This window comes from Delphinus delphis, chromosome 17 (assembly GCF_949987515.2).
Source record: "Delphinus delphis chromosome 17, mDelDel1.2, whole genome shotgun sequence".
Taxonomy (NCBI): Eukaryota; Metazoa; Chordata; class Mammalia; order Artiodactyla; family Delphinidae; genus Delphinus; species Delphinus delphis.
Genome location: NC_082699.1, coordinates 19347329 through 19373436, shown reverse-complemented (window position 1 = coordinate 19373436; position 26108 = coordinate 19347329). Strand labels below are relative to the sequence as shown.

At 33.6% G+C, this 26108-nt stretch overlaps 1 protein-coding gene across 3 annotated transcripts in view; it reads right to left on the bottom strand.

The window, feature by feature from the left end:
* Window positions 1–26108, bottom strand: part of HNF4G (hepatocyte nuclear factor 4 gamma) — a 130991-nt gene that overhangs the window by 48564 nt on the left and 56319 nt on the right. The window lies entirely within an intron of this gene.

Sequence of the window (26108 nt, the reverse complement as noted above, 5' to 3'; positions counted from 1 at the left end):
TACCTATATATAAGTAATAAGAGATCATTTTAATTTGTACTAAAACCATCAAGAATCTAATAAATCATCATAAGTGGAACATAAATATACAATTTAGACAAAAGGAAATAAAAATAGAATACCAACCTATGAGAAAATATCCAAATTTGGTAATAATCAAAGGACATTAATCTTAAAACATAATGTTATGCCTAGCAAATTGGTTTATTTTGTAAATGACATTATATGCTGCAGATAACTTACATCACTCATACAATGCTGATAACAATATAAACTGCCCTCCCCTAAGTGTATATATGTATATGAATATGTATAAATCAAGAGATATTCAAATGCTTATAACATTTGGCCTAGTAATACTAGTTCTAAGAAGGTATCTTTCTTGAGATTTAATAAGCAGAGAGGCACTTGGTATTAAAAGCAGAAATACTATTGTTTAATATAAATGGTAAAACTCTGTTTTCTTTCCTGATCATGCCCAGAATTTTACTGGCTTTTAGGATTATGAAGGCAACTTTAGGCTTGTGTATTCCCAAAATAGTCTACAATGATTCCTAGGCCCTTAGAACACCTAGAACTTTCTGTTTACTGACTTTAAACTAGTTCCCATCTATAGCAAAGGATTATAACTTATGATGACATAATTTTCTCATATGTGGCACACTCCCACTGGCACACCCAGAGTTGTCACTAATTCTCTGCATTATGGCTGAGAGTAACTCCATCCCTTTCCTACTCAAAAAATCATTTCATAATTCGAGAGAGAGAGAGTTTTTATAGGCATAGCGCTGATTCAATTCTAACATAAAAGAAACAATCCTCACACTTTGATAAAGTATTATAAGAAACAAATTACAATACACATAATATTGATTGTCACACATCAACTTGTCATGGCACCGTGTACAGGAACTCCTCTGATCTAGACCAGCAGCAATTGTAAGAATATCTTGACAACATCTGTCATTGGAAGCCAAAAACTCTGTACGTTGAATTTTCTTGACCTACTATTACAACAAAAATAATATATGGCATTTATTAGATGATTACTCTTTGTCAGGCCCTATGTTAGTTTACATACTTTATCTTATTTAACACTTACAATAGCTCTGTAGGTGACCACCATTTTAATCTTTTTTTTTTTTTTTTTTTTTTTTTTTGCGGTACGCGGGCCTCTCACTGCTGTGGCCTCTCCTGTTGCGGAGCACAGGCTCCGGACGCGCAGGCTCAGCAGCCATGGCTCACGGGCCCAGCCGCTCCGTGGCATGTGGGATCTTCCCGGACCAGGGCACGAGCCCGTGTCCCCTGCATCGGCAGGCAGACTCTCAACCACTGCGCCACCAGGGAAGCCCTAATCTTTATTTTATAGAGAGGAAAATGGTGCTTAGAGAGCATAAGTAATTGCCCAAAATACAGTAAGCGATAAAATCAAACACAAATATAGGGCTATCTAATGTTCTCATAACCAGTGCTTTTTTTTAACCACAGGAAATTTCTTCAGATATTGAGAATTATTTGCCTAAGAAGTCTTCTATATGGAAAGTAATCTCCTTCTTCCTGCAGATTCCAAATTGCCCTTCCTAGTGGCATCACGACTATTTTGGAGTTATTACGAGTTTGTGCAGAGAAAGTCTATACATGAAAAAACTGTATGTGTGTAAGTGTGTTTGTGTACTTTTTAAATACAAATAAATCAAAATCTACATTATATCCTTCAAATGTCTTTGTTTGCTTGAGAATCTACCCAGGAAATATTTCCATATCATCATATATATTGGGCAATCACTCTCTCAATAGACAGTTAAGTTGTCTACAGGCGTTTGCTCTTACAGACAATATTATCATGAATAGTCTGCAAACATCTTTGCCAACAGTGTATGAGTCTTTCTAGAGACAGTATCCCTGAGTCAACAGGTATGAATATTTTTTTCTTTTTGAGAGATAGGGTCAAATTACTTCAAAGTTATTGTAATAATTTACATATACACCAACACTATATGGCAATAAAATGCCTGTTTTCCCACAACCTCATCAAGACCAAATATTAACAGAAAGTTTTATTTTGGCTAAAATGAAGAGTAGAAATATTACATTGTTGTTTATACTTCCATTTCTTTAATTATTTGTATAGACCAGGCACTTTACCATATGTTTAAAAGTTTATATTTTTCTTTGAGCTACATGCAAATATCCTTTTGCCTATAAAGCTGGTTGCTACTTTCTTGATTAATAAATGCTCTTTATATATTAAAATTAATATTCATCTAAAATATGTTATAAACTACCATTTCTGTCATGCAGATTTTTAAAAAAATTTCACATAGTCAAATTTCATTATTTGTTGTATTGTATACTTTAGTGTGTTTACTGTATAGAGGTATTCTCACTAGAATTAGAGAAAAAATATTCTTACAAATTTTACAGCTAATATTTTACATTTAAAAATTTATTTCATCTGAGATAAACAACAAGGTCTTATTTTATAGCACAGAGAACTATATTCAATATCCTATGATATACCATAATGGAAAAGAATATTTAAAAAAAAGAATATATATATGTATAACTGAATCACTTTGTGGGTATAGCAGAAATTAACACAACTTTGTAAATCAACTACACTTCGGTAAAATGTGTAGTTCCCAGCCTCAAAGCCTATGTCCGTTTGAGAGTTTACAAGTCCCCCAAGTGCTCTCTTCATGGTTACTGAGGCTCTGTCATTCACACATTTGAGCAAATCTAGTGTGAATCCATGTACCCATGGATCCTGTCGGCACTTTTTTTTATTATTATGAAATTCTTAATTTGTCCAAAACCCATTTCCTCCATTTTTTTCTTTTATTAGTCAAAACCTGCATTTAAAAAATGAGACTATTTGTTTGGTTAAAAAAAAATTCACCTGGAATATATTTTGTCATGATATATGAAGTAGGGATGCAGTTGTAATTTATTTTTCCCTGATTGAATTCTGGCCTGTTGTCTACACACGTTTATTGAATAAAACATCTTTTAGCAATCATTTGATATAGTCTCCACATAAACAAAAAAGAGCTGTGTGTGTGTGAGTGTATTCAGGAATACATTTGGACTCTGTTTTATCTTATTGATCTATCATATACCATTTTTTAAGAATTACTGTGGTTTTATAGTGTGTTTTAAAATCTGGTGTTATCTATTACTCCCAGAATATACATATATACACATTTATATATATGTATATATATATGTTATATATACACACACAGAAACAATAAATAAACATATATAACTATAGACATTTAGAGTACATATATATTTATGCATGTATATTTATTTATAATTCAGCTGTTTAATAATATTCCAAAGGTTGTGCAACCAGCATCGCTACCTCTAATTCCAGAACATTTTCATCACCCCCCCCCCGCCAAAACTACTCATTACTAGCCCTTAGTAACCACTACTCTATGTTTTTTCTCTAGTAGGTTTCCCCATTCTGGACATTTCATATAAATGGAATTGTATGATATTTTGTGTGTGTGTGAGTTTGTCTTGTTCTTTTCACTTAACATAATGTTGTCATGATTCATCTATCTTATAGCATGTATCAGGACTTCATTTTTTGTTTGAATAATATTCTATTGTATAGATCTACCCCATTTTGTTTATCCATTCATCAGTTGATGGAGTTGTGGATTGTTTCCACTTTTTGTCTATTATGAATAACACTGCTATGAACATTGGTATACTAGTTTTTTGTATGAAAATATATTTTAAATTCTCTTAGGTATATACTTAGAAGTAGAATTGTTGGATCATATGGTTAATCTATGTTTAACTTTTTGAGAAACTGCAAAAATTTTTCCCAAAGCAGCTGTGACAATTTACATTCTATCCAGTAATGTATATGAGGTTTCAATTTTTCAGTGTCCTGGCCAATACTTGTTTCTGTGTCTCTTTTTTTATGATGCCCATCATAGGATGTGTTAAATCTTATTTCATTGTCATTCTAAATTGCATTTCCCATTTATGTATCTTCTTTATGAAAGCACCTATTCAAATCCTTTGTCCATTTGTAATTGGGTTATATCATATTATTGTTGCAGTGTTAGAGTTCTTTTTATAGTCTGGATACTAGGCCCTTAACAGATATATGATTTGCAAATATTATCTCCCATTCTGTTGGCTGTCTCTTCAATTTCTTGATATTGTCCTTTGAAGCACAAAGATTTTCAATTTTGATAAGTCCAATTGTTTTTTCCTTTTCTTAGTTGTGCTTTTAGTATCGTATCTAAAAGTCCATTGCTTAATCCAAGGTCATGAAGATGTAAAACTATGTTTTCTTCTAAGGATTTTATCAATTTAGCTCTTAGATTTAGGCCATTGATCATTCTGAGTATATTTTTGTATATTGTGTTAGGTAGGGGTCCAACTTCATCCTCTTTCATATGAATTTCCAGATGACCCAGCACCATCTGTTGTAGAGACCATTCTTTTCATATTGAATAGTCTTAGTACTCTTGTCAAAATTAGTTGACTATAAATGTGTGGATTTATATCTGGACTCTCAGTTCTATGTATCTGTTTTCATTCCAGTACCATACATTTTTAATTACTGCAGCTTTGTAAAAAGTTGTAGTAAGTTTTGAAGTCAAGAAGAATGGGTCCTCCAACACATCTTTTCTTTTTAATACTGCTTCTTTTTTTTAAATTATATTTATCTATTTATTATTTATTTATTTATTAGCCATGCCACGTGGATTGTGGGATGTTAGTTCCCCACCAGGGATTAAACCCAGGCCCTCAGCAGTGAAAGCACAGGATTTTATGTGGTTCCCAAATGTCTCAGTGTTTGCCTACAATATAAATACATTAATTTTCTTTTAAATTTTTCAGTGAGGTTTCTGTTAACATGTATATTATATTAATAATAGCATGGTATATTTTTAAAGTGTCTGTACATATTTTTGAAATTTTTATGACTGAAATTGAGACACCAAGATAATATTAAATGCAATTTAAGTTTAGCTTCTAAATTGATTTGGCATATCATAGCATAAGACTTTTAATTAAAAAAAAATTCCAAGGAATCCTATGAATAAATTCATAGAGTAACAAAAGCTTGGAACACAGAAATATCTAGAGAGTTTCTTTCATTACTGTAAAGAAAACAAAGACAGCTAGGGAGCAACCAGGAAGAAAATAGATTTGATAATAAGATTTAAGATGAAATAAAGATTTTCTGCCCTGAATTTATAATGATGTGCTCCTCTTCAATAGCTATAGGAAACAATGTTATCTTTTTCTCTGTGAGTTATTTATTAGATATATAATTTACTGGGATTTACATCTCTTTTAATTTCTTTATTATGTCCAGCAGTTAGGAATTCCTTCGGCAAGGAATCAGATATGATATCCTTTGCTTAATGAAGTTACATTTGCTTTAACAACGCACAAACACAAACACATTTCTTTCTGCCAACAGAGAGACCAGACTTTGTTTTAAAACAGCTGTTTATGTACTTAAGGCCTTTAAAGTAAATTCAAATACAAATACACAGCTCTGTTAGGTTCTCAGTCATTAAACGCTTCTCTACACAACATTTATATACCCAGTCAAATCTAGTGGGAAGCAAGGGACTGTGGACAACTTCTTAACTAAGCTCTTCTGAATCACAGGTCAATGGAACTGAGAACATGCGCTTTCTACAGCAAAATTTATACTTGGTTGATAAGGTAATGTTTCCAAATCTAGTAAACACTGCTGCATTTGATTTTCTCTAAAACTGCCATTCTTATAATCACAAAATTTTTATGCTGGTCGTCTGAGATATAGCAAAACCTTTTTATTAAAACTTATTTTAATGCTGTTCACACATATAGCAATAATGTATCTGATGCTGCTCCACTGTAGTATAATTTCCACCTATGACATCATTTCTATGTTTTCTACATCTTTTTTCCACTTTTCTGGTTGTAGTAACATTAGTCCGATTGATTTTCACGGAACAAAAGCCAAAATTTATATGAACTCTTTCAAGAAAACCAGTTACATGTTTTTGAATTTTGCAGAAGAGGTCTCTATAAAAATTAAGTGGTAAGAAAAAGTGCAGGAGTCTTTAAGAATCCTAACATTTGAGAGTAAATCCCACGTTATGAGGTGGAGAATTCTAGTGCAGGCTGCCCAAAATAATTAGGAGGTTGAAAAATGTCCTAAGAAAAACTATAGTAATATCAAACTTTTGTTTGAGTAACTAAAAGTTGAAGGCTGCAGGAAATATAAATAAAAATATCTCAAGTGTTATGAAGGTAATGTAATATCTACAAAGTTGAAAAAATTAGAATATTAAAATATATTCAAGAAGCTATCAGAAAGCTGCCAATAGACGTCAGGCAGAGTTCATGACAAAAAAAGCAAAAGATTAAAGACTAACAGTGACCAGAATAATATTTTTAAGATATTAATTACCTTTAAAAAGTAGATTTTATTGTAGATTTTGTTTTATCTTGTAATAATTTTTGGTACTTTCCAAATTTTCTGCATATAATTATAATATTAAAAATAGATTTAAATATAAAATTATTTTTGAAGAAGTAACAGACTTTACATGTTAGTTTTGATAGTATGTTCTTTTTCCCATGGTATTTCATACATCTTTCAATTATAAATTATTAATAGCACATCCTTATAAATATAAATACAACAGTTCACAAAATTCAAAGGCTTTGTTGAGGAAGGAGGGAATACGTAATTGATAAATTTGCTAAAAGGGGCAAAGAGAAAATATTAAAATATTGATAATATTCTATTTCTTAGGGAGGTAGCTATACCATTTTAATATTATTCTTTATACTGCATATATCACACATTTATGTGTTAAGTATTTCATTATAAAAAATGTAAACTGTTATGTCTTTATGGAAGTCACTGTTTCTCCCTTATACAAGTTCCAAAGTTGACAGTATGCTTAAGCAGAGACATTTAAAAATCAAGAAACTGTCAGCTCCTCAGCCTAGTGAATTCTGAAGCTTACAGTAATATGACTGGTTGGTAACTTAAAGACCTGTTTAAGAACAAATTCCCATCCTTAACAACTTTAATAAAAGTGATAATAGTGAATGCCGTCACATGGGGACAGTACAACTGAAGATTTCCGAGATATTGCAATTTATTAAAATTTTCTTTCATCTTTAATGTCCGCACACACACACACACACACACACACACACACACACACACACAGGGCTAACAATGTAGAAGGAGACTGAGGAAAAATCATGTGGTAGAAGTGAAGATTTATTTGATAGTATTTCATACCAAGAAAGAGTACAAGATGAGAGGCATTGTTTCATCTTTAAATCTTAAAAGATATAATCTGTGCATCAGTTGCCAAAGTACAACTAGAATAAAGATAAATTCATTTTGTTCCAAAATCACTGTCTTAGCTTGTCTAGCTCACTTGTCTAGCTTACTACTGGATCTTAATTACTCATTACTGGAGACCAAACTTCATGAAACTATGTAGTTTAACACCAAAAACATTACCTTGCACATAGCTGGCAGGCCATAGTTTACAATCAATTTAAATTAAAATTGCTATCGTCACCTTTTTAAAGTAGTTTATTGTTAAACTAAAATATATTTTTCATGTATTTGAGTGCATGTTTATTTACATATATTTTGAGTTAATGACATCTAAAATTTGGCCCTTCCAAACATTACATTTTACCACTATTCATTCATTCAAAAAAAAATTAATGGCCATTTTTATGTTCTAGGCACTAATCTAGGCAATAATTTCAAGGATTAATAAGTCAGAGTACCTGCACTTGATGAAATTGTTTCTAAATACACATGATACACAATATTTTAATATGCAATCTTTATTTATTACATTCAATAAAAACAATTTTACTCTCTAGTCAATAGCAGTATTCTCAATGGTCACAAATTAAAGCTCAATTTATGCGACTATAATAAAATACCTCATTAAAGTTTGTCTCATTATTTTAGGCAATAAAGATGACTTAAATTTTCACTTACCTACCACATCATTTTCCTTGGTCTCCTTCTACATCTTCTACATTTTCAGCCCTGTGGGGGATGTATGCGTGGATATGTGTGTGTGTGTGTGTGTGTGTGTTGGAAGGTACAGGGAATGCTTTTTCCTCACTCTCTGCAAAAGCCTTTTGTTTAATTTTATGTCATTTATTATATTTCATGTTGTCTGTTAATTTATTGAATACGTGTTCATAACCTCACTACACTCTGTTTTTTGCAGGAAGGTTAAATATTTTATAAAACTCAGATTTTCCTGTTTTATTTCAACAAAGTATGGATTCAATAAATTTTCATAAATGAACTCAAAGTTTATAATTATTTAGTCAGTAGTCCTAAAATATATTATTATTTAAATATCAATACAGTGCTGCTCATGTTTTAAAAATATCAGTATAGTGAGGGTGGATTTTATTATTTGGCATTGATATCTATTCTGCAAATTTTGCTTAGAGTGGGAAATGTAGCAACAGAGAAAATAAAAGAAAATGTACCCCAATTACTTGGGACAAATTTTCAACTATTTCTTTTGGAAATGAATCACAATAAAAACATAATCAGGCTTAATGAAATTAGTAGGTACAGCAAATAAATTTCCTAATTTTTATTAATATCAGTGGGAATTATATATGCTTATCAGATGTTTAAACAGGTGAAAACCACTACAAGGCTTATATAAATTAATTTTAAAAACACTGTTGTTAAAATAGACATTATGAAATGTTAAGAATATATACAATTTTGAAAAATAGGAAGCACAGTTACTAAATAAAGATATAGAAAATTTCACCCTAAACTGAAAACTATAGAGCAATTGTATTTTTTTATATTTCAACTTAGCATTTTTTACAAATTACAATACCCAGCGCTAATAAAGATAAAGTAGAATAGACAATCTCTTACACTTCTGTTGGAAATACTCACTAGGTACAAACATTTTGCAATGTTTGTACTTTATAAGTCTTGTCTCTTTATAAGTTTTGTCTCTTTATAATATTTTTGCAATGTTTGTACTTTATAAGTTTTGTCTCAATGATTCATTTTGTGAGAAAAGAGGCCATTTGGGGAACTCTTCAGGGTGGAGAAGCCCATGTCCCACCATCCTCCATTTCTTCCTAGGACATGAAAGGGTCTCCCTAATCTAGTTCAGTCCAATAGTTCCTTTCCCTCCAGATATTTACCTTGCTTCCTCCTCTAAAATTTTTCAACAGGAATCTGGCCATCCCAATGATGAGATTTCCCCTCCAATCCCAAACTTCACTAAATACATATTGTTAAAATAAACAAGGAGGCTGTTAGACTGAAGTGGCTCTGTTGCTTTGATGGCCTATCAAATCAAAACCCAAGCCTGTAAATGCCTCAAGGTGAAGAAATAGAAACCTAAGGACAATCAATCACAAAGAGCCAACTAGGTTTCAAGCTATAGCCAATCAAATGATTGCCTTTATTTGCACCTTCTTTGTTTGCCTTTCCCTAGCTCTTGTCCAGTGGAGTGCTCCCAACAACTTCTGTTCTGGCGCTATCTGACTGGAACTGATTTTTGCTCAAATAAATTCTTAAAACTTTTAATATGCCTCAGTTTATCTTTTAACAATATACATTTTTCACACATTCTAATGGTATATATATGAATACATATGTGTATGTGTTTGTACATATACATATATATATATATATATTTTTAATCACGTTCCAACTCTGCTGGAAGCTCTTGCAGGCACTAAGTCTGCTGGATGCCATCTGTTTTTTGTGTCAAACCAATCTTGTTCCAAGAACCATCCCCCCTCCTCGCCTCCAAAGCGGAAGAGGCAGAGACTGCTTAGGATGGGTGGTTGTTCTTCTCTCACTTTTTCTCAAGAGAAATCACCTTCATTGTTTATCAGTCGAAGCTAAAAACGTCTTTAAGGCCTTCCTCATGTGGTTCCTGTGAGGATGAGTTGGGCCACTCTGTGAGGTCAGCTGGGATTGATAGAAAAACTCGGGACAAATCCCGTAACCTCTTACAGTAGTAAGAGGTAGCATGAAGAGGTAGCGTGAAGTAGCGTGGTAAATTCTGTTATTATTAGGTGAGAATGGGATATATATGTAAAATGACACACAAATATAGATGGTTAGGATAAAGCTCCAATTTAGTGCTAGAATTTGCATTTTATCCCAAATGCTCTCTGCTTTAACTAGTTTTTCTGATCTCTTTTTAATCTGTCATTGTGTAGCTACTGCAGGGACAGTAAAAGAATCTTCCCTGCCTTATGTGTTTCTAGCTGGGTTAGATCTTATCTGGATGGAGATTAGATTATCATCTAATCTCAGATGTTAGAATGATTCATACTATCAATGCTGAAACAATTTAGAAAGGGAAGAAACAAGTAGGTGGGAACAATAGGGATAGATTGCGGGGGAGGTGACACTCCAGCTAGGCCTTGAACATTGGAAATAACTTTAAGAAGCAAGCATTCCAAGCCAGAAGTAGAGTATGAAAATAAGTATAGAAAACTCATTTTAAAGGCGAGTTCCTTCAGCATGCAAGAAAAGAATGAAACCAGGTTGTAGTAATACATGTTGGTATAAAGCAGTGGAAAAGAAACTCAGCACTGCACTGCGGCATACCTTCCCTAGAGAGGATGTCATTGAAACAGGCTTAAACGTATGGCCATAATGACCTCATTGTCTAAAGCTGCTTGCTGGTTTCCAGCTTTGCTCTTCCTATGCTATCTCTTACCCACTGCAGTCTGTCTGTCTCAAATAGCTGGCTTCATCTGCTTGGAAATCTTCATAATGGATCTATCCATTTGTCTCCTAACAGACTTGCATCCTCCATTTCATTGAGAATTATAGTGATCTTAGAAGTATGTTTCCATGCTCCTCAAATCTCTATAATTAGAAAAAATTTCTCAAAAGATGCTATGGTTTTTATGTACATTTGTTAATTGCATATTTTCTTTACTCTCAACATGTATCTACTGGTATTATATAAAAATGTAAATATCATAAAATTAAGTTCTTTAGCAAAAACCATATATCAGTAATGTCATAACCATTACAGAACTATTAAAATGTGCTCATGCTAAGACTCTATATTATCATGTATTATTTCAATAACCCTTTGCATATATATTTTTTTATTTTTCATTTTATAGTAGAAGAAAGTGTTATGTACAAAGACTAAGTCACTTTCCTCAAGTCACAGAGCTCATCAATGGTGGCAATGTGATTGAAGAGTTTATACTCTTCAAACTTAATCAAATGAATTTTAAGGAATGGATGAGACGGGTAGCTTTTTGGATTTCCAAATTACAAATGGTGCTACAATACCCCAGCCTTAATTCAAAAAGTGTATACTGGTCCTGTGCCTATCAATGTAGGAAGCCAGGGGGAGGGAAGGGAGAAACATGTTATTAAGCACAGACCTCCTTCTGTTGAGTATTCTTATGTGTGTGTAGTTTCAGTCAGCTAAAAGTAGACAGTCACAATCTTCAAATTTCTCCATTTACTGGACACAGAAGTGTGTTTTCTTATTATATAAATTATAAACATTAAAAATCTTATGGCTCACAAAATCACAAAAGAAAATCTAAGAGAGAATTCAGAAAAAGAAAGCATTTGCAATTTTTTTCAGAACATTGACTCTACTACATTACTGCAAGTGAATTAAATATGTGCATCTGCTCTGATAAACAATTTTTATTCATAGAAACTGTTCCCTCCATCATTAAATAAATGCTCTTCAAATACTTTAAACTTTTTAGTTTGAAAATGTGCTAATTAACTGCATAGTGCCGGGCTCCAAACTGCCATCCTGTCTAGTCCTCCGTCTGGAACATATGTATATAAGCTTTTACGATATTTTGCAGGCATTATATCAGAAATGAGAATGGCAAAAGGCATAATCGTAATATGCGTACAACAAATCAGATTTGCAATATAAGATAGGAAGAAAAAGAGTTCCTTTAGAAGGTTGTGGTCAGTGTATACGTTGAGACCTTTCAATATATATGAGACCTTAGAAATCACAGGCAAGTCAGACAAGAAGAAAAGAGGTCTTTACAAGGTGTCCAAGTAATAAATAATTTACAAAGCAATTTAGAAACCTCAGCAGTCACCACTTACAAGGCTGTGGTAGGGAACGGAGTCTATATTTGTAGAGAAGAGTAGAATCAATAAAAGGAGTAGCCTGTCAGTTTTTTCTATAGTGTCACTATCTCAGACTGGTTGCTTTCACTGGTGCTCCTGTGGAAACAACTTCCAAAAGTATACTATTGAGTGACATGCTGCATGGATTAAATGATTTACTTTAATCCCCTAACTGCATGTTGAAAGACCCACAGCCCAAAAGGAATACTAGATAGCCTGAAGACAAAGCAACTATAACAACAGTGAGATTTTGGGCTTCCCTGGTGGTGCAGTGGTTGAGAGTCCGCCTGCCAATGCAGGGAACACGGGTTCGTGCCCCGGGAAGATCCCACATGCCGTGGAGCGGCTGGGCCAGTGAGCCATGGCCGCTGAGCCTGCGCGTCCGGAGCCTGTGCTCCGCAACGGGAGAGGCCACAACAGTGAGAGGACCGCATACAGCAAAAAAAAATAAAATAAATAACAGTGTGATTTTGGAATGGTTTATACTTAAGAAAACCCCAGTGCCACAACAAGTTCCATCCAGAACAACGAGTAAAAATGAGAAGTGGCCACAATAGACTTATAATATATCTGGCTACCAGGAGGATCATTCACAATATTGAGAGATCTGATTAAACAGATTTATTGGTCAACTTTCCAGTTTGTAAGTCATCAGATAAAATGGTGATTTGATCTTAGAACAGCAACAGGCAGTCTTAACCATTCCCTTTTTGTTTGCACCTGTGTGATAAAGATTTAGTAAAAATTTCTGAAGTGTCTTATCAAGCTCAAACAGGGTCTTAGCACTAAATAATTAGGTATAAGAAGTACTAACTTCATTAAATCAGAAGGCTATAAAATTAAATTGACTGTAAGCATACAGCAATGGGAAGCTTAAGAGACAAGTGCAGCAGGGAAACATACCATCTTTAGCCATGGAGTAGGTTTAAAAAAGATGGCTCTCCCAACTTCACTGCTATGTGACTCTGACCTTTCAAATGAGAAGATGAGTTCAGTTTATCTCTGGTCCCTTCCAGCTCTAACACTTCTATAATTATAAACATCAATTATTATTCAGGGTTACAGTACATTGATCTCTGTGAGCTCCTGAGGTGTATGGAAACGTTTGCCCTTAAATTGAAAGGCACTGAATTTTCAGGATAAAAAACTAAGACGTAAATATAAGGATAAGTTTTCTTTTTGTTTGTTTTTTGCTTTCCTAGTTCAGATTCTGTCATTTAGGAACAGTCACAAACATTTAGAAGGTGGAAGAGACACAGAAGCTTCACTGCTCCTGCAACAGTAGCAGGTGAATAAATGCTTAGGCTTCACCATATAGGAGGTGCTTTTGTGAGCACTTTGTTCTTTGAATGAAATCCCTTCCTGCTTCAAATTCCTAAAGCGGGTTTTGCTTTTCTGACCAAAGCATGGATAATACAGTGTCTTTTACATTATTAATACACAGAAGACATCACATCACATGTATTCATTGTAAAGTCTGAGGAAACAGAATGAGAAAGGATATCAAAGACACTGAGATAAAGACTATTAAGAATGGCTGTTCCATACTGCCCCCATTTAAATCTCAGTTTTCTCATCTGTAAAATAAAAAAAAATTGGTATATTAATCCCTAAGATCCCTAATGCTTCAAAGTACTAAGATTGCATGATTCTAAGTTTATTGTTCAAAATGTCCATTTGTGTTAAATAACAGCAGCAATTTGAAACACGGCTTCTATCCTCAAGGAGTCAATCTACTTGTGGAGAGAAAAACTGGTAAGGGTAATTAGCATGAATGAGTGAGAAATGAGATTATTCTAACTCTAGGAACTTCTGCGACGCAGAGGAAAATTCATAATTGAAGAATTGGGTGATCATGATATTAGGTCTAAGCTGGGCTGTAGAGAATAAGTAGATTTTGATTGGTAGACAAAAGAAGAATTTGGGGTAAAAAGAAAGCAAATGATGGATGTTTGAAAGGATATGTGAGACGTCATTGGACTTTAAAAGTGGTACAATATTATAGAGGGTTTAGAGAGGTTGAGACAGAAATTTTCAGGTTTGTTTCCAGGCATGACTGGAAGCCATGAAAGATTTTTTTTAAGCAGATAAGTGATAAGTGTACAAATCAAATGACACATTAAAAAATCAAATATATATCAATTCTGGAAGTCTTAAGTGTGGCAGGTCCTGAAACCAAGGACATGTTGTAAATTTTAAGAATACAAAATAAAGAAAAAAAAAAAAGAATGGGTGATCCACACATACAGTTATATGCAAAAGGACAACCCATCTGTGAGTTGGCAAAAAAAGCCTGTCCCAATGTAACTTATCATGAAGGAAATTAAAGTTTATGAAAATGTGAAAATTATTAATCAGGAAAGAGCGAGTAAACAAAACAATTGGGATACTAGGTTTTACCATTTTTTAAATTGTTGAGATGTTAAGTGGGATTATAAAATTACTCACTTTTTGAATTCACTTTTGGAGTGTGAATTTTCAAAATCAACTTTAAAATTTTAAGCCAGAAAAGGTTTTCAAATTTTTGTTTGTTGTTTGCTTGAATTGGGCCAGGTCCCATCCACAAAGGTATAGATAAGCTGTATCGTTCATGGTTCTGCAAATGAACCACAGTAAATTATTACTAATTTAACTAAAGTATAAAATACTATTATACAGGACTACTATTTTCATGTATTTTCTCTCCCATCTCAGGGCTTAGCTCTACTCTGTACTTAAAAGTTCAGGAAGAAAAGATGGTCAAATCAGATTATTCAAATCTAGTTACTAAAATATAATGAAGTGTATTGTCAAGGCTCAGGGAGAAAGCATGTTGGGGTCTCTGCAAATGGGACAATGAAAGGTACACTTTAAGAAGTAGAAAATTTAAGGAGAAATAATGGGGTAAAGGCTGGTCCTAGAGACAACATCCAAAGAAAGGATCATCAGATTCATTTGTAACGTCAGGGCCAAGAAGTCCAATGTGATGGTGAAGAAACAACAGCTGGAGATTAGGAATCCAGTTAAGATAGAAGATGTCAATTTATTCATTCATTCATTCATAAGATTCACAATAAGCCATGAATAAAAATAGGCCCTGTATAATCACTTCAGGTTCATATCTGATGCTTTTGATCTAAGGTATGGTGGGCAGCTGGCACAGACCTATGGGGAGCTCAGTAACTGTGACAACCTTCAGAATCTGTGTGTAGGCAGCATGACTTAATTCTTTGCCTATCAAATACTGTATCCCAATAGAGAAGATGTGGTACATAAATACAATGAAATATTACACAGCCATAAAAAAGAAAGAAATAATGCCATTTGCAGCAACATGGATGCAACTAGAGATTATCATACTAAGTGAAGTAAGTCAGAGAGAGAAAAACAAAGACCGTATGACATCACTTATATGTGGAATCTAAAATATGACACAAATGAACCTAAAAAACAGAAACAGACTCAATGGACAGAGAGAACAGACTTGTGGTTGCCAAGGGGCGGGGGTGGGGGGAGGGGGAAGGATGGACTGGGAGTTTGGGTTTAGTAGATGCACACTATTACATTTAGAATGTAATATAAATTTGATGTTATGTTACCTTGGTGAGTTTCAGGAAAAATAATTAACTTTTGAAAACCAAGTTTATCTTAAATACTAATGCTTGCAGTAAATAAAACATGTATCTTTAAATCTAGATGCTATAAATTTGATTGCTAGCAATATCTGTGATAGAAAAATAATAGAAAGCATGAAAGGCATACATAGAAAGAAGTATACCCAACCAGCTCAAAACCTTAATAGTTCTATGATGTAGACTTAATGTGGCTTCCTGTTCTGTAGTCTTAGATTTTACAAAGAATTTTCAATTAAAATTTTAAAACAATATTTTAAAGATTGACTTTGGATTAAACTATCTGGAAAAGTTAATCAATTGCTAATTGTATAGCAATTCATAAGATGGTTATAACTTTGCAATATAGAACTCTGATTTTCTCTTTCACACAGTCTACTTATTCAATGAAAACTCTTTGGGATTTGGTGTCAAAAGATATGGACTTGAGGGACTTCCCTGGTGGCACAGTGGTTAAGAATCTGCCTGCCAATGCAGGGGACACAAGTTTGAGCCCTGGTCCTGGAAGGTCCCACATGCCATGGAGAAACTAAGCCTATGCGCCACAACTACTGAGCCTGCGTGCTGCAACTACTGAAGCCTGCGTGCCTAGAGCGCATGCTCAGCAACAAGAGAAGCCACCGCAAAGAGAAGCCTGTGCATTGCAATGAAGACTAGCCCCTGCTCGCCGCAACTAGAGGAAGCCTGTGCATAGCAATGAAGACCCAACGCAGCCAAAAATTAAAAACAAAAAAAAATCTGGACTTGAGAACTAGCTCCAACATTCTGGGGTGAGTAGATTTTAATAACTGTGTTCCTTTTTACAGAAAATGATTAAAAAGTGTAGAAAATTTGAAGAATGTTAAGATTGTGTGCAAAACATAAAAACTACTGCAGTTCTACCACAGTATTTATTTTTATACATTTTGCAGAATTTAAAATGCTTGTAAATTCATTATTACTAATAAAATAATATGAAGTTGGTGATATTTCACCATCTTTGATCTACAAATGTGAACATTTAATATAGTTCAACAAGATACGGTTGACTTACTAGTTATATCCACTGCAACCACTTCCATAATCTGTGTCTAAGAACTTGGGCACTACATTCCAAGACATCAGGTTTCAATTTGAGCTGTCCACTGACTTGCTATACAACTTTGGACAATTTTCTCTCTCTAAGATTTAGTTTCCTTATCCATAAAATGTAATAGAGATGGCCCCCACTTCATCTTTTTTGTGGAGTCTCAAAGAGATTACATGAAAATTCCTCAGCACAGTGCCTTGCATTCATTCAATCATTCAGTCAGTCATTTCTTCAACAAATGTTTACTGGGTTCATACTATGTCCCAGTCTCTGTACCAGGCATTGAGAAACAAGGCTGATGCAGTTTCTGCTCAAATGAAGCTTACAGTCTAGTAAGGAAGACAGACATTCAAAAGATACTACAAAGTGATTGTCATCATAATAAGTATTAAAGCGTTAGGACAAGATATAACTGGGGTACACACCTGGTCTGAAGTGACCCTGAGGGTCAGCAAATGCTTTCCTGAGAAAGTAACATTTAATCTGGAACCTGAAGAACGAGTAGCCAAGCAAAGAGATGAACCAGGAGAATTCAGAGAGGACCCTGAGATGGACAGATGCCTTGTGCATTGGATTATTCAGGCTCGGGACTCGGAGATATGTTTCTATAATTGCAGTCATGCACATTAAACATTTCTATATCTTGTTTTGATTCACCTATTATTAACCTGTGAACATTTTTTCCATGTTATTAGAAAATGTAACTTGTAATAGTTGCTTAATACTCATCATGAAGATAATATACTTAACCATTCTCCTATTAATCATTTGAGTTTTCCTAATAATTCCTATTTTAAGAAATACTGAGATAAAGTTCATATTTACTTGAGATTACTTTCTCATAATGATATATTGGGTCAAAGGGAAAATACTGTCAATTTTGCCAAAATTTCATTTCATTAAAAGAGTAAAAATTTACCTTCTAAAAGCAGCCATTCACTTGGGTTCCTTAACTTGAATCTTTCTTAACTAAGTTTTGAATCTTTAATAATATCTGTATACCAATAATATTAATAATAGGGTTGTGATAATCCAATGAGGTATTTCACATGAAAGTGTCATCTGCATAGAAAATTGTACTAAGGGGTTAGTTATTCTTTTCATCAATGTTGTTAATTATTATTGGCCATGTATATCAACATAAAAATAATAGTTCTAAGCAACTATGACTAATAATACTTATTCAGATCTCAGCTTGTTTAATCCTGCAATGGATGTCATTTTGATAAATTTTTAAGGGGAATATCTGCTATATGCTTAGTTTTAAAAATATTACCTACTCTCTATTTAAATACTATCATTTTCCTTAATTTTAAAGAAAGTAGACCTATCATTGGTAAGCCCAGCTTTAGATCAACGATACTGAACTTCAATGAAAAGTTACACAGACGACATGCTTTTTAGAGAGAAGATGACTAACCTGAACAATTTAGACTGTGAGGCCACTTGGTGAGATGCAGGGGGCAGTGTAACAAAAGCTGAGGAAGGAAATGGCAGAACTGAAGGAATCTGAGCAGGGAGGGGCCACGAACCAGGCAGAACTTCTGTGGGCAAAATAGGTGGATAGTTTTAACAAGAGAACACCTCTGCTTATTTTGTTAACAGGACTGTTAAAAGTCTGAGCTCCGAGCCACAAAAACCACTTCAAGAATTACATTTGTGTTGGGAAGAGAAAATGAACTTCTCTTGACTGACTTATTAAGATAAAATTAGGGAAATTTTTATCGGATCTAATTGAAATAGATGAATAAATATTTTAATCAATCAACACACTATTTTTAGAAATATAATCAATTTTATATTGAAGTAAAATGTAACAGGATAAACAATTAATGATTTCCTCATAATTGAAAAGTTACCATTTTATCAACACATCCTTTCAAACTTTATGTTATAACTAAGCTTGTGCATGTTTGGTTCTCATGTCATTGAGTCAGAAGTGTTCTATCTTCCCTCCTGAATACCCAGTCACTACTGAACACTCTGCTATTTAGTTATAAACAGAATAAGTGATTAGATTAAAATTTTAACTGGAATATGAAAAATTAATTGGGAATAACTTCAAACAGGAAACAATAATCAAATGATGGTATAAATCTGTTAAAAACACTATCACTGTTACATAGAGAATTAAAATATGAGTGTTTCAAATTGTTCATATAGTTTAACATTCAAATGTTTTTGATGGGAATAAGGAAGTATGATCACCAGCAGAGCAAGATTTAAAAGAATATAAACTTATCAGTATTCTAGTGTATTTAGTGAGCACTAAAGGAGCTCAGAAAAAGCAGCTGAAAAGGAAAACTGGTCTAATACAAATTATCGTTCAAGATTAACACAAGAAGGTTGCTTTAAAACCCTCCCAACTTTCCATTTGAGACTTCTGATTTCTTCTAGGCAACTGGCTAATCTGTCTGCCTCTTCAATAACTATAGTACAACAGTTAAACTTTCCTTAATCTCCTTCTTCTGGAAGGCATTTATACTGTGCTGCAGAGCATCAAGCAGGGGATACTGAGGTAAAGAATGGAAGGTTTTACCTTTGAAGATATCCACTTACAATTTGATCATCTTGAGAGCATTGTCACATTGCTCTTGACAGTCACGTTTGCACTAGTTTTTATCAATATCAAGATTTCAGTCAAGCCTATATAAAAAGCCTGTCTGAACATTTCCAATAAGATTCACTCAATTCTGTTGAACAAACATGCAAGTAAATAGATTGTGTTCGTGTTAGGGGGTGAAAACATGTGTGCATGTATGGTCCAGAGGCGTATACAAGTGGCCATCACATACTTTTTGTTGTTCTGGCACTTTCTGGGCTTTATTTTTGAATGTTTTCAAAAGTTAAAATTTCCATGAGAGCTTCAGATGTACAATTTTTATTGAAATATAATTTGATAATATTGATCTTAAATTTCCCTGTGGACGGTATCCAGGAATCCCATTAAGGTTATGCCCTCCTAATGGTCCGTGTCCTCTCCAGGGAGTACCCTGTCATCCCACCATTATCTTCTCTCCATCCGCCTACTTCAGCTAGCCCCTATAGGAATTAGAGATGGCAACTCTTCCAATATATAAAAACCCTGATAGAATGAGGAACAGGTATGTACCTCAAAAACGATGCCCACATGCTGTCATTGAAATTCCAAGGAAGGAGAGCTTTTCCTGGCTATCACAGAGATAGAGTTGGACCTTGAAAAACAAGAGGATGTGTGACTATTGCAAAGGGGAAGATGGGCATTCCATCTGGAAAAGTCTGGAATGCAAGGCAGTGGTAATTTGCGTGTTTGATTCTAGCATAGGAATTAGGAAAGAAATGGATCATATAATGTTAAAGGTGGGAGGAATTTCAGATGCATCTAGTCCAGAGGCTTTTCAAATCTTTACTTTCTGGAAGTATTTTCTAAGCAAATTGCAAGCATTTAACCAATAGGTAAAATACAAAGTCAGAATGGCTTAGGAGACTAAAGCGCTCCTAATCTGTAGCACATGGCAGAGCGCTGTCCGAAAACCAGCCACCTAAGTCCATCCCCCGTGAGAAAAGAGACTCAGAGAAATGAAGTTATGCGCTCAAGGTCATTACTAAGCTTTGAGAGCAAGAGTCCTTTACTTACTTTGCAGTAATATGTATAACACTGTGAATTACCTCAGCTATATTTTCTGGCAGGGTTCAGGAACAATAACATATTATTCAGATATCACACTTCAATATGAAGACATTAATAATGATGGGTGATTTTTACCTCCACCTGAATTTTGATTTATTTTAAATGGTATCTTTATAAATTCACTCTTGATTTCACTGATGAAAATGATTTTTTAATGTAAAACTGAAAACCAGATAGAAGACCTATACTAGCTTATCAAAGCACAATCATGCTGCAGCATTTGGCCTGAGATTCCAGGTTTGCTCTCTCTGAGACTTTCAACACTCCGTCTATGGGGATCCATCATGGCTGTGCATCTGAACAATCAAAGTGTTGTGTCCTGCTCAAAGAAGAGGAGATTATTTTCCCCAAAGTTGAATTTAATTTCACTGTACCTATTTGATACGTTCCAATCGACCGAGTAAAGCACTGTGTTGTCACTAATTCTCAAAAATTATTTTTATTATTTAGATTAATAAAGTAAAAATTGCATTATATATTACATAGATAAGTTAATTATTACTTATGAGGCAGTTAAGTATGCATTCACTAGAAATTACATTGTTTTCAAATTGCACAGTAGTTTTCCAAAAACAAAACTCTTATCTAAGCACCAAAAAAAGAAAAATAACTAAAAAGAACATTAGGAATTGAAAAGAATATTATTTCAATGTTTTCCAGCTTATTATAAAATGTTCCTTCATATCCACATACATGATAGTTAAACAAATATAGAATATTTGTCATATTTTCTTTTGTTACCCAGTTTCTGAAACAAAATGTTCATTCAACAAAAAAATACTCATACACAGCACAGCTGTTTCTTTACACAACACATACACACACCAAAAATCATTAAAAACAAGTGACAGAACCTCATTAATGATATAGGCTGGCATTATTTTTTCAGCTGACATTATCTCTTATTATTTACTGTGCCATGAATACGGATACAGCTCGAAACAATACCCTCAAGTTCAAATTCTGGTTCCACTACTTGTGTGACCTCAGGGAAATATACCCAAATTCTTTTTGCCTCAATTTCCCTGTATATAAAAATGGAATAATATCTAAATATAACTGAGGAGTAAATATGTTAACACATGTGAACATTTTAGTGTGGTGGCTGACATTTTTAAAACAATGTGAGTTATTACCATTAGACTGAAACTATAAACAAATGAAAAATTCATATATGTTCTTTTTTCAAAGGAGGAAGAAAATCCAGACATTCCATATGGATCATAAAACTAAAAAGAATGCAGGTTTTAAAAAATCTTTAAGAAATGCGTAAACCATCATACAATGTTGTTTTTCTCCCCACTCCTTCCTTTCTTAGAGGGGGGAAAAACTTCTGAATTTCTGATACGTTTTGAAATACAATCTTTAGGTTATTGAAAAATTGCGTATCTGGAAAAAGAGAAAGTATCAGAGACTGCTGAACAGTCTCCACAGAGGAGACTACTAAAACACTATCCTCTCCTGAAGACAGAGCACTTGATTCCATACAGTTTGCATTTGAAAATTGCATTATCAGTGAAATATGCAAGACATAAAAGGTTTGACTTCACCAAATGCGGCTCTTTTTTTAGGTGCATGAATCTGCTGACTGTTCAAGGACAATCATTACCATTTCTCTAGGTAAAACAATCATTTGCCTTCATTCATGAGCAAAGCTGGGAGATACAGTCTAAGAGGTGGATTTATCTCTTAATAGGGGTTGTAGCTCGGAGAGAGACAATTCAGAGAGTTGCATTTGAAGGGAGAATATTATGCTTAACAGATACTGAGGGACAGTTCTGTGCTGTGCATTTTGCAAGGCCTTTTTCTCATTTAATCCTAACCAGATTTTATACAGTGATGAGTTATTGTTCCCAGTTTTATAAATGAGAAAACTGGGACTCAAAAGGGCACAGTAACTTGAGCGAAGACACATACTACTCACAGTACCAAGATTCTAACCTAAATTTATCTGGGACCAAAATGGATTCTCAGGTCACCACACCACACTTGGAGATTCTAGAGTCTAATAAGCCACTTTCTTTAATTTTTAGAGTGAATTCATAGCTCCTGTGTTCCCAGACTCAACATCTAGCTCTTGTTTAGCTATGAATTTCACTGTCTTCACTGAAAGAAATGTATGTTAAAAACTCTACTGTATAAGACCTGGATTTTGGAATCCATATAACAACAAGTTTTAAACCTTTAGAATGCCTGGGGAAGTCTTATTAGAGCTCTCATATCCATGAGTTCCTTAAACGGTTTTCATCCTTTGTCCTTAGAATCATTTGAATTTCAATATATATTTATGTGAACTCATGAATCATAAGAAATTGTTTTAATAATTCTTATAGTGGTGCAAGTGGTAATACAAATCAAAATGCAAGGTCTAACAGAATAATGAACCATCAATTTGGTTTCATTTAACTTGGATACTGACCTTACTTTGAATACTTATATACTCAGAAAATAGGTATTTCTCTCTACCTTGGAATATCCATTGCCTCTCTGCTCCCTGTACATATGTTTCCAAATTTGGTCACCTGGAAATTAACTGTTCTTCAGCTTCTGTATATATAGAGAAGTGAAGGATGTGATTCTAAATATACATAATGCAATATACAATAGTATTTCTCTTCTCCAGAGTGTGATTTTAACAAACATTTTAGCACTAAAAGTCTATGGTTCAAAAGATTAACCTAAGAATCCTTTCAAAATGTCATGGTTGGCTCTGACCTCAGGGAACACAGGCAAGTACCAAGTCAAGTGGTTTCCTTTTCTATTTCAGGATAATTTAAAAAAACAAAATCTTTAAGATTCTTGAAGCTAAACTGGCAAACTTCTATTTTACCCTACAAACTCTAGTAAAGGTGCTATCAGTAAAACTGACAAGGGTGTTGATAAAGCCAGTAGATTGAGGGGGGGGGCTTATTAATTTTATAGTTAAATACGAAGTCTTAAATTTTATTTTGAAATAGATAAGTAAGCCAAATTAACAACCACTACATTAATTAAAACTTTTATGCTTAGTTTTCAAACTAAATCTACTCATGAATGTTAGAAATATTCATACTTTGGTGGGTATTAATTAATATTGATATTAATACTTACTCCTCACCCTTGATGTTTCAGTGGAACTGAAGCTGTCTCCTGACCCCAGGCCACCCATTTATTCACTTGACCCCAGAAGAGGTGAAGGGACTTACCTGGTAGGCAAATTTAGGAAGACTAAACTGGAGTGTGTAGCCCCAGTCATGCTCTCTTTCTTGGGGAGCAAGCTGTCTACAAGTTCCCACAGAAAGTTACACAGAAAGGAATTCTTACTATCTGAATTCTTGATAAAATATGACACAAATGAATTACAGTATATGCAAAAAAAAAAGCAAAGACAAATTTAAAAAATTATGCTTCAATGTGTTATCATTTCACAAATGCTAAAACACATAACTGGGTTAATTTTGCCAGTGAGTTCAGCCTAAAAAGTGTAAAAAAAACCCATGAGCCCAATATTGAAGTTGACAGTGAGATATACTCAAACTCAGAAGTTGAAAAATTTGCATTAGAAACTGAAGGTAAATTAGAAAGTCACATACAAATTGCCAGTTATATACACTTACCACATATTTTAGTTTCTTTTCTATAATAAAAATTGTATTTCTCCAGTTTATTGTAAATGAAAAATAAGACTGGGAATTGGGCATTATCTTCTTGGCACTTTACAATAAAAACAATAAATGAATAAATAAAAAACCTCATTGAAGCTGAAGGTTTCCAGTGCTCGTCAATATAACTGATCCATGAGCCATTAGAGAGTCATAAAATAAGAAAGCTCAATAAAATAATCATAATTTCACATGTTTATTTAGTTCTGAGACTTAAATGATGGACCTTTGTACCTGACCATGCCTAGAGACAAGTTTCATTACACACACACACTCACAAATACACACACAAACATACTTATGCTCATGCTATTTCTCTTAATTGTGTAAACTCACATACACATGTTCATGGGACATCAACAAAGCCACCATAGCTTTCCTTTAATAAACAACAAAGGGCTGTTATTTAGTTTTATTTTAAAAATGAATAATTTAAGCAATGGATTTTTATTTAAATTGTAATAATGTATAATTCTTGACCTCTGGATTTCCTCTGAATGGCAGATAAACCCAAACAAAAAAGAAAAGCTTGTCTTAAGTGAACATACTTTGATGCTTTTTAATTATATTTCTAGCATCTGAACTTGTTTCATCATTATCAAGTTCATTTTAAGTAGGTTTTCAGGACATAAAATTCAAGATACTCTCATGATAATCTTCTTTCTAACCTCCTAACTTACACAAAATATGGTATATATAATTATAATTTTTCAAGTTACAGTAGTGTTTTAGACAAGTTTAGGGTGAATCAAGGATATGTTTATTACATAGAAAATTAAATGTTTTTACAACTTAAAAATGTCTGTTGTTAGTAACACAAAATTTGTAGACTAATGCCACATCTTGATTTAAACTGTTTTCCCTGGTTAATCTTCAACTTATAGAAAGCCACGTTCATTAACTCTGTCTTTCTTTAAGTTTTTCTTATCCACAAGCAGTAATTGCTCCCATCCCCTCTGGTCTTAATCACTAGATTTCAGAAGAAAGGAATTATCTTCCTTCCCAGGTAATCTTTTTAAATAGAATTTTGATGTCTCCTTTAGATTCATTTCTAATCTATGTCTAGAAGCTTTCTCTGTTGATTTGCCCTAGTTGACCACAAAGAATTTTATCTCCTCCCTATTTTAACAAAAACTTTATAACTCTATTATCCTACTTTTTTTTTCCTTAATTATTTCTTTTCCTCAGACAGCAGTTTTAAGAAATTGTTTACTGTTTAAGCTCCATTTAGTCATCACCCACTCACTTTTTTTTAACCTCTTTCCACCCCAGTTTTGCCAAGAAACTTTTTCTCTACGGGTTGTCCCCAGTCAAGGCCACAACTTCCTTACCCTGTGCTGACTCTTTTGCACAGTTCTTGATCTGGTCTCCCCAGTTCCAATTCAATTTACCCATTTCTGACAGATTAATCTTTCTAATCTTTCTAATGTGTAGTTGGGTTAAATCCTAGTAATGTGGAGGGTAGAGACAAGGAAGGGCAGAGGTTTCTTTTTTTTTTTTTCCCCAGAGGATTCTTAATGATTCTTCAATAGAAGAATGGGTTCTTCTTCCCCTGAATAAACTTTACCTTGATTAACTATTCTTAACACTTCTGATCGAGCAAAACCATTAAAGTCACTATTCTTCTACAAAGCATGCACATGTCTGCCTCAAACTTTAATATTCTCTTTGTGTAAAACAGTATCTTTCAAACATCTTTAACCATGACCTCCAGTGAGGCATATATTTTAAATTGTGATCAAGTATACACAAAATTATACATATGTATTTTATGTCAGTATCACATAAATCTACACAATTTTCATGACATAATGACACTGTAACTTTTTATAGGTAAATCATGATCCAGAAAACCTATTTCATCAGCCAATAATGAAGCACAACCCACTGTTATACTTCATTAAGCCATTCATTCATTCATTCCATTCAAAACAACAAGTAATAATCCCCT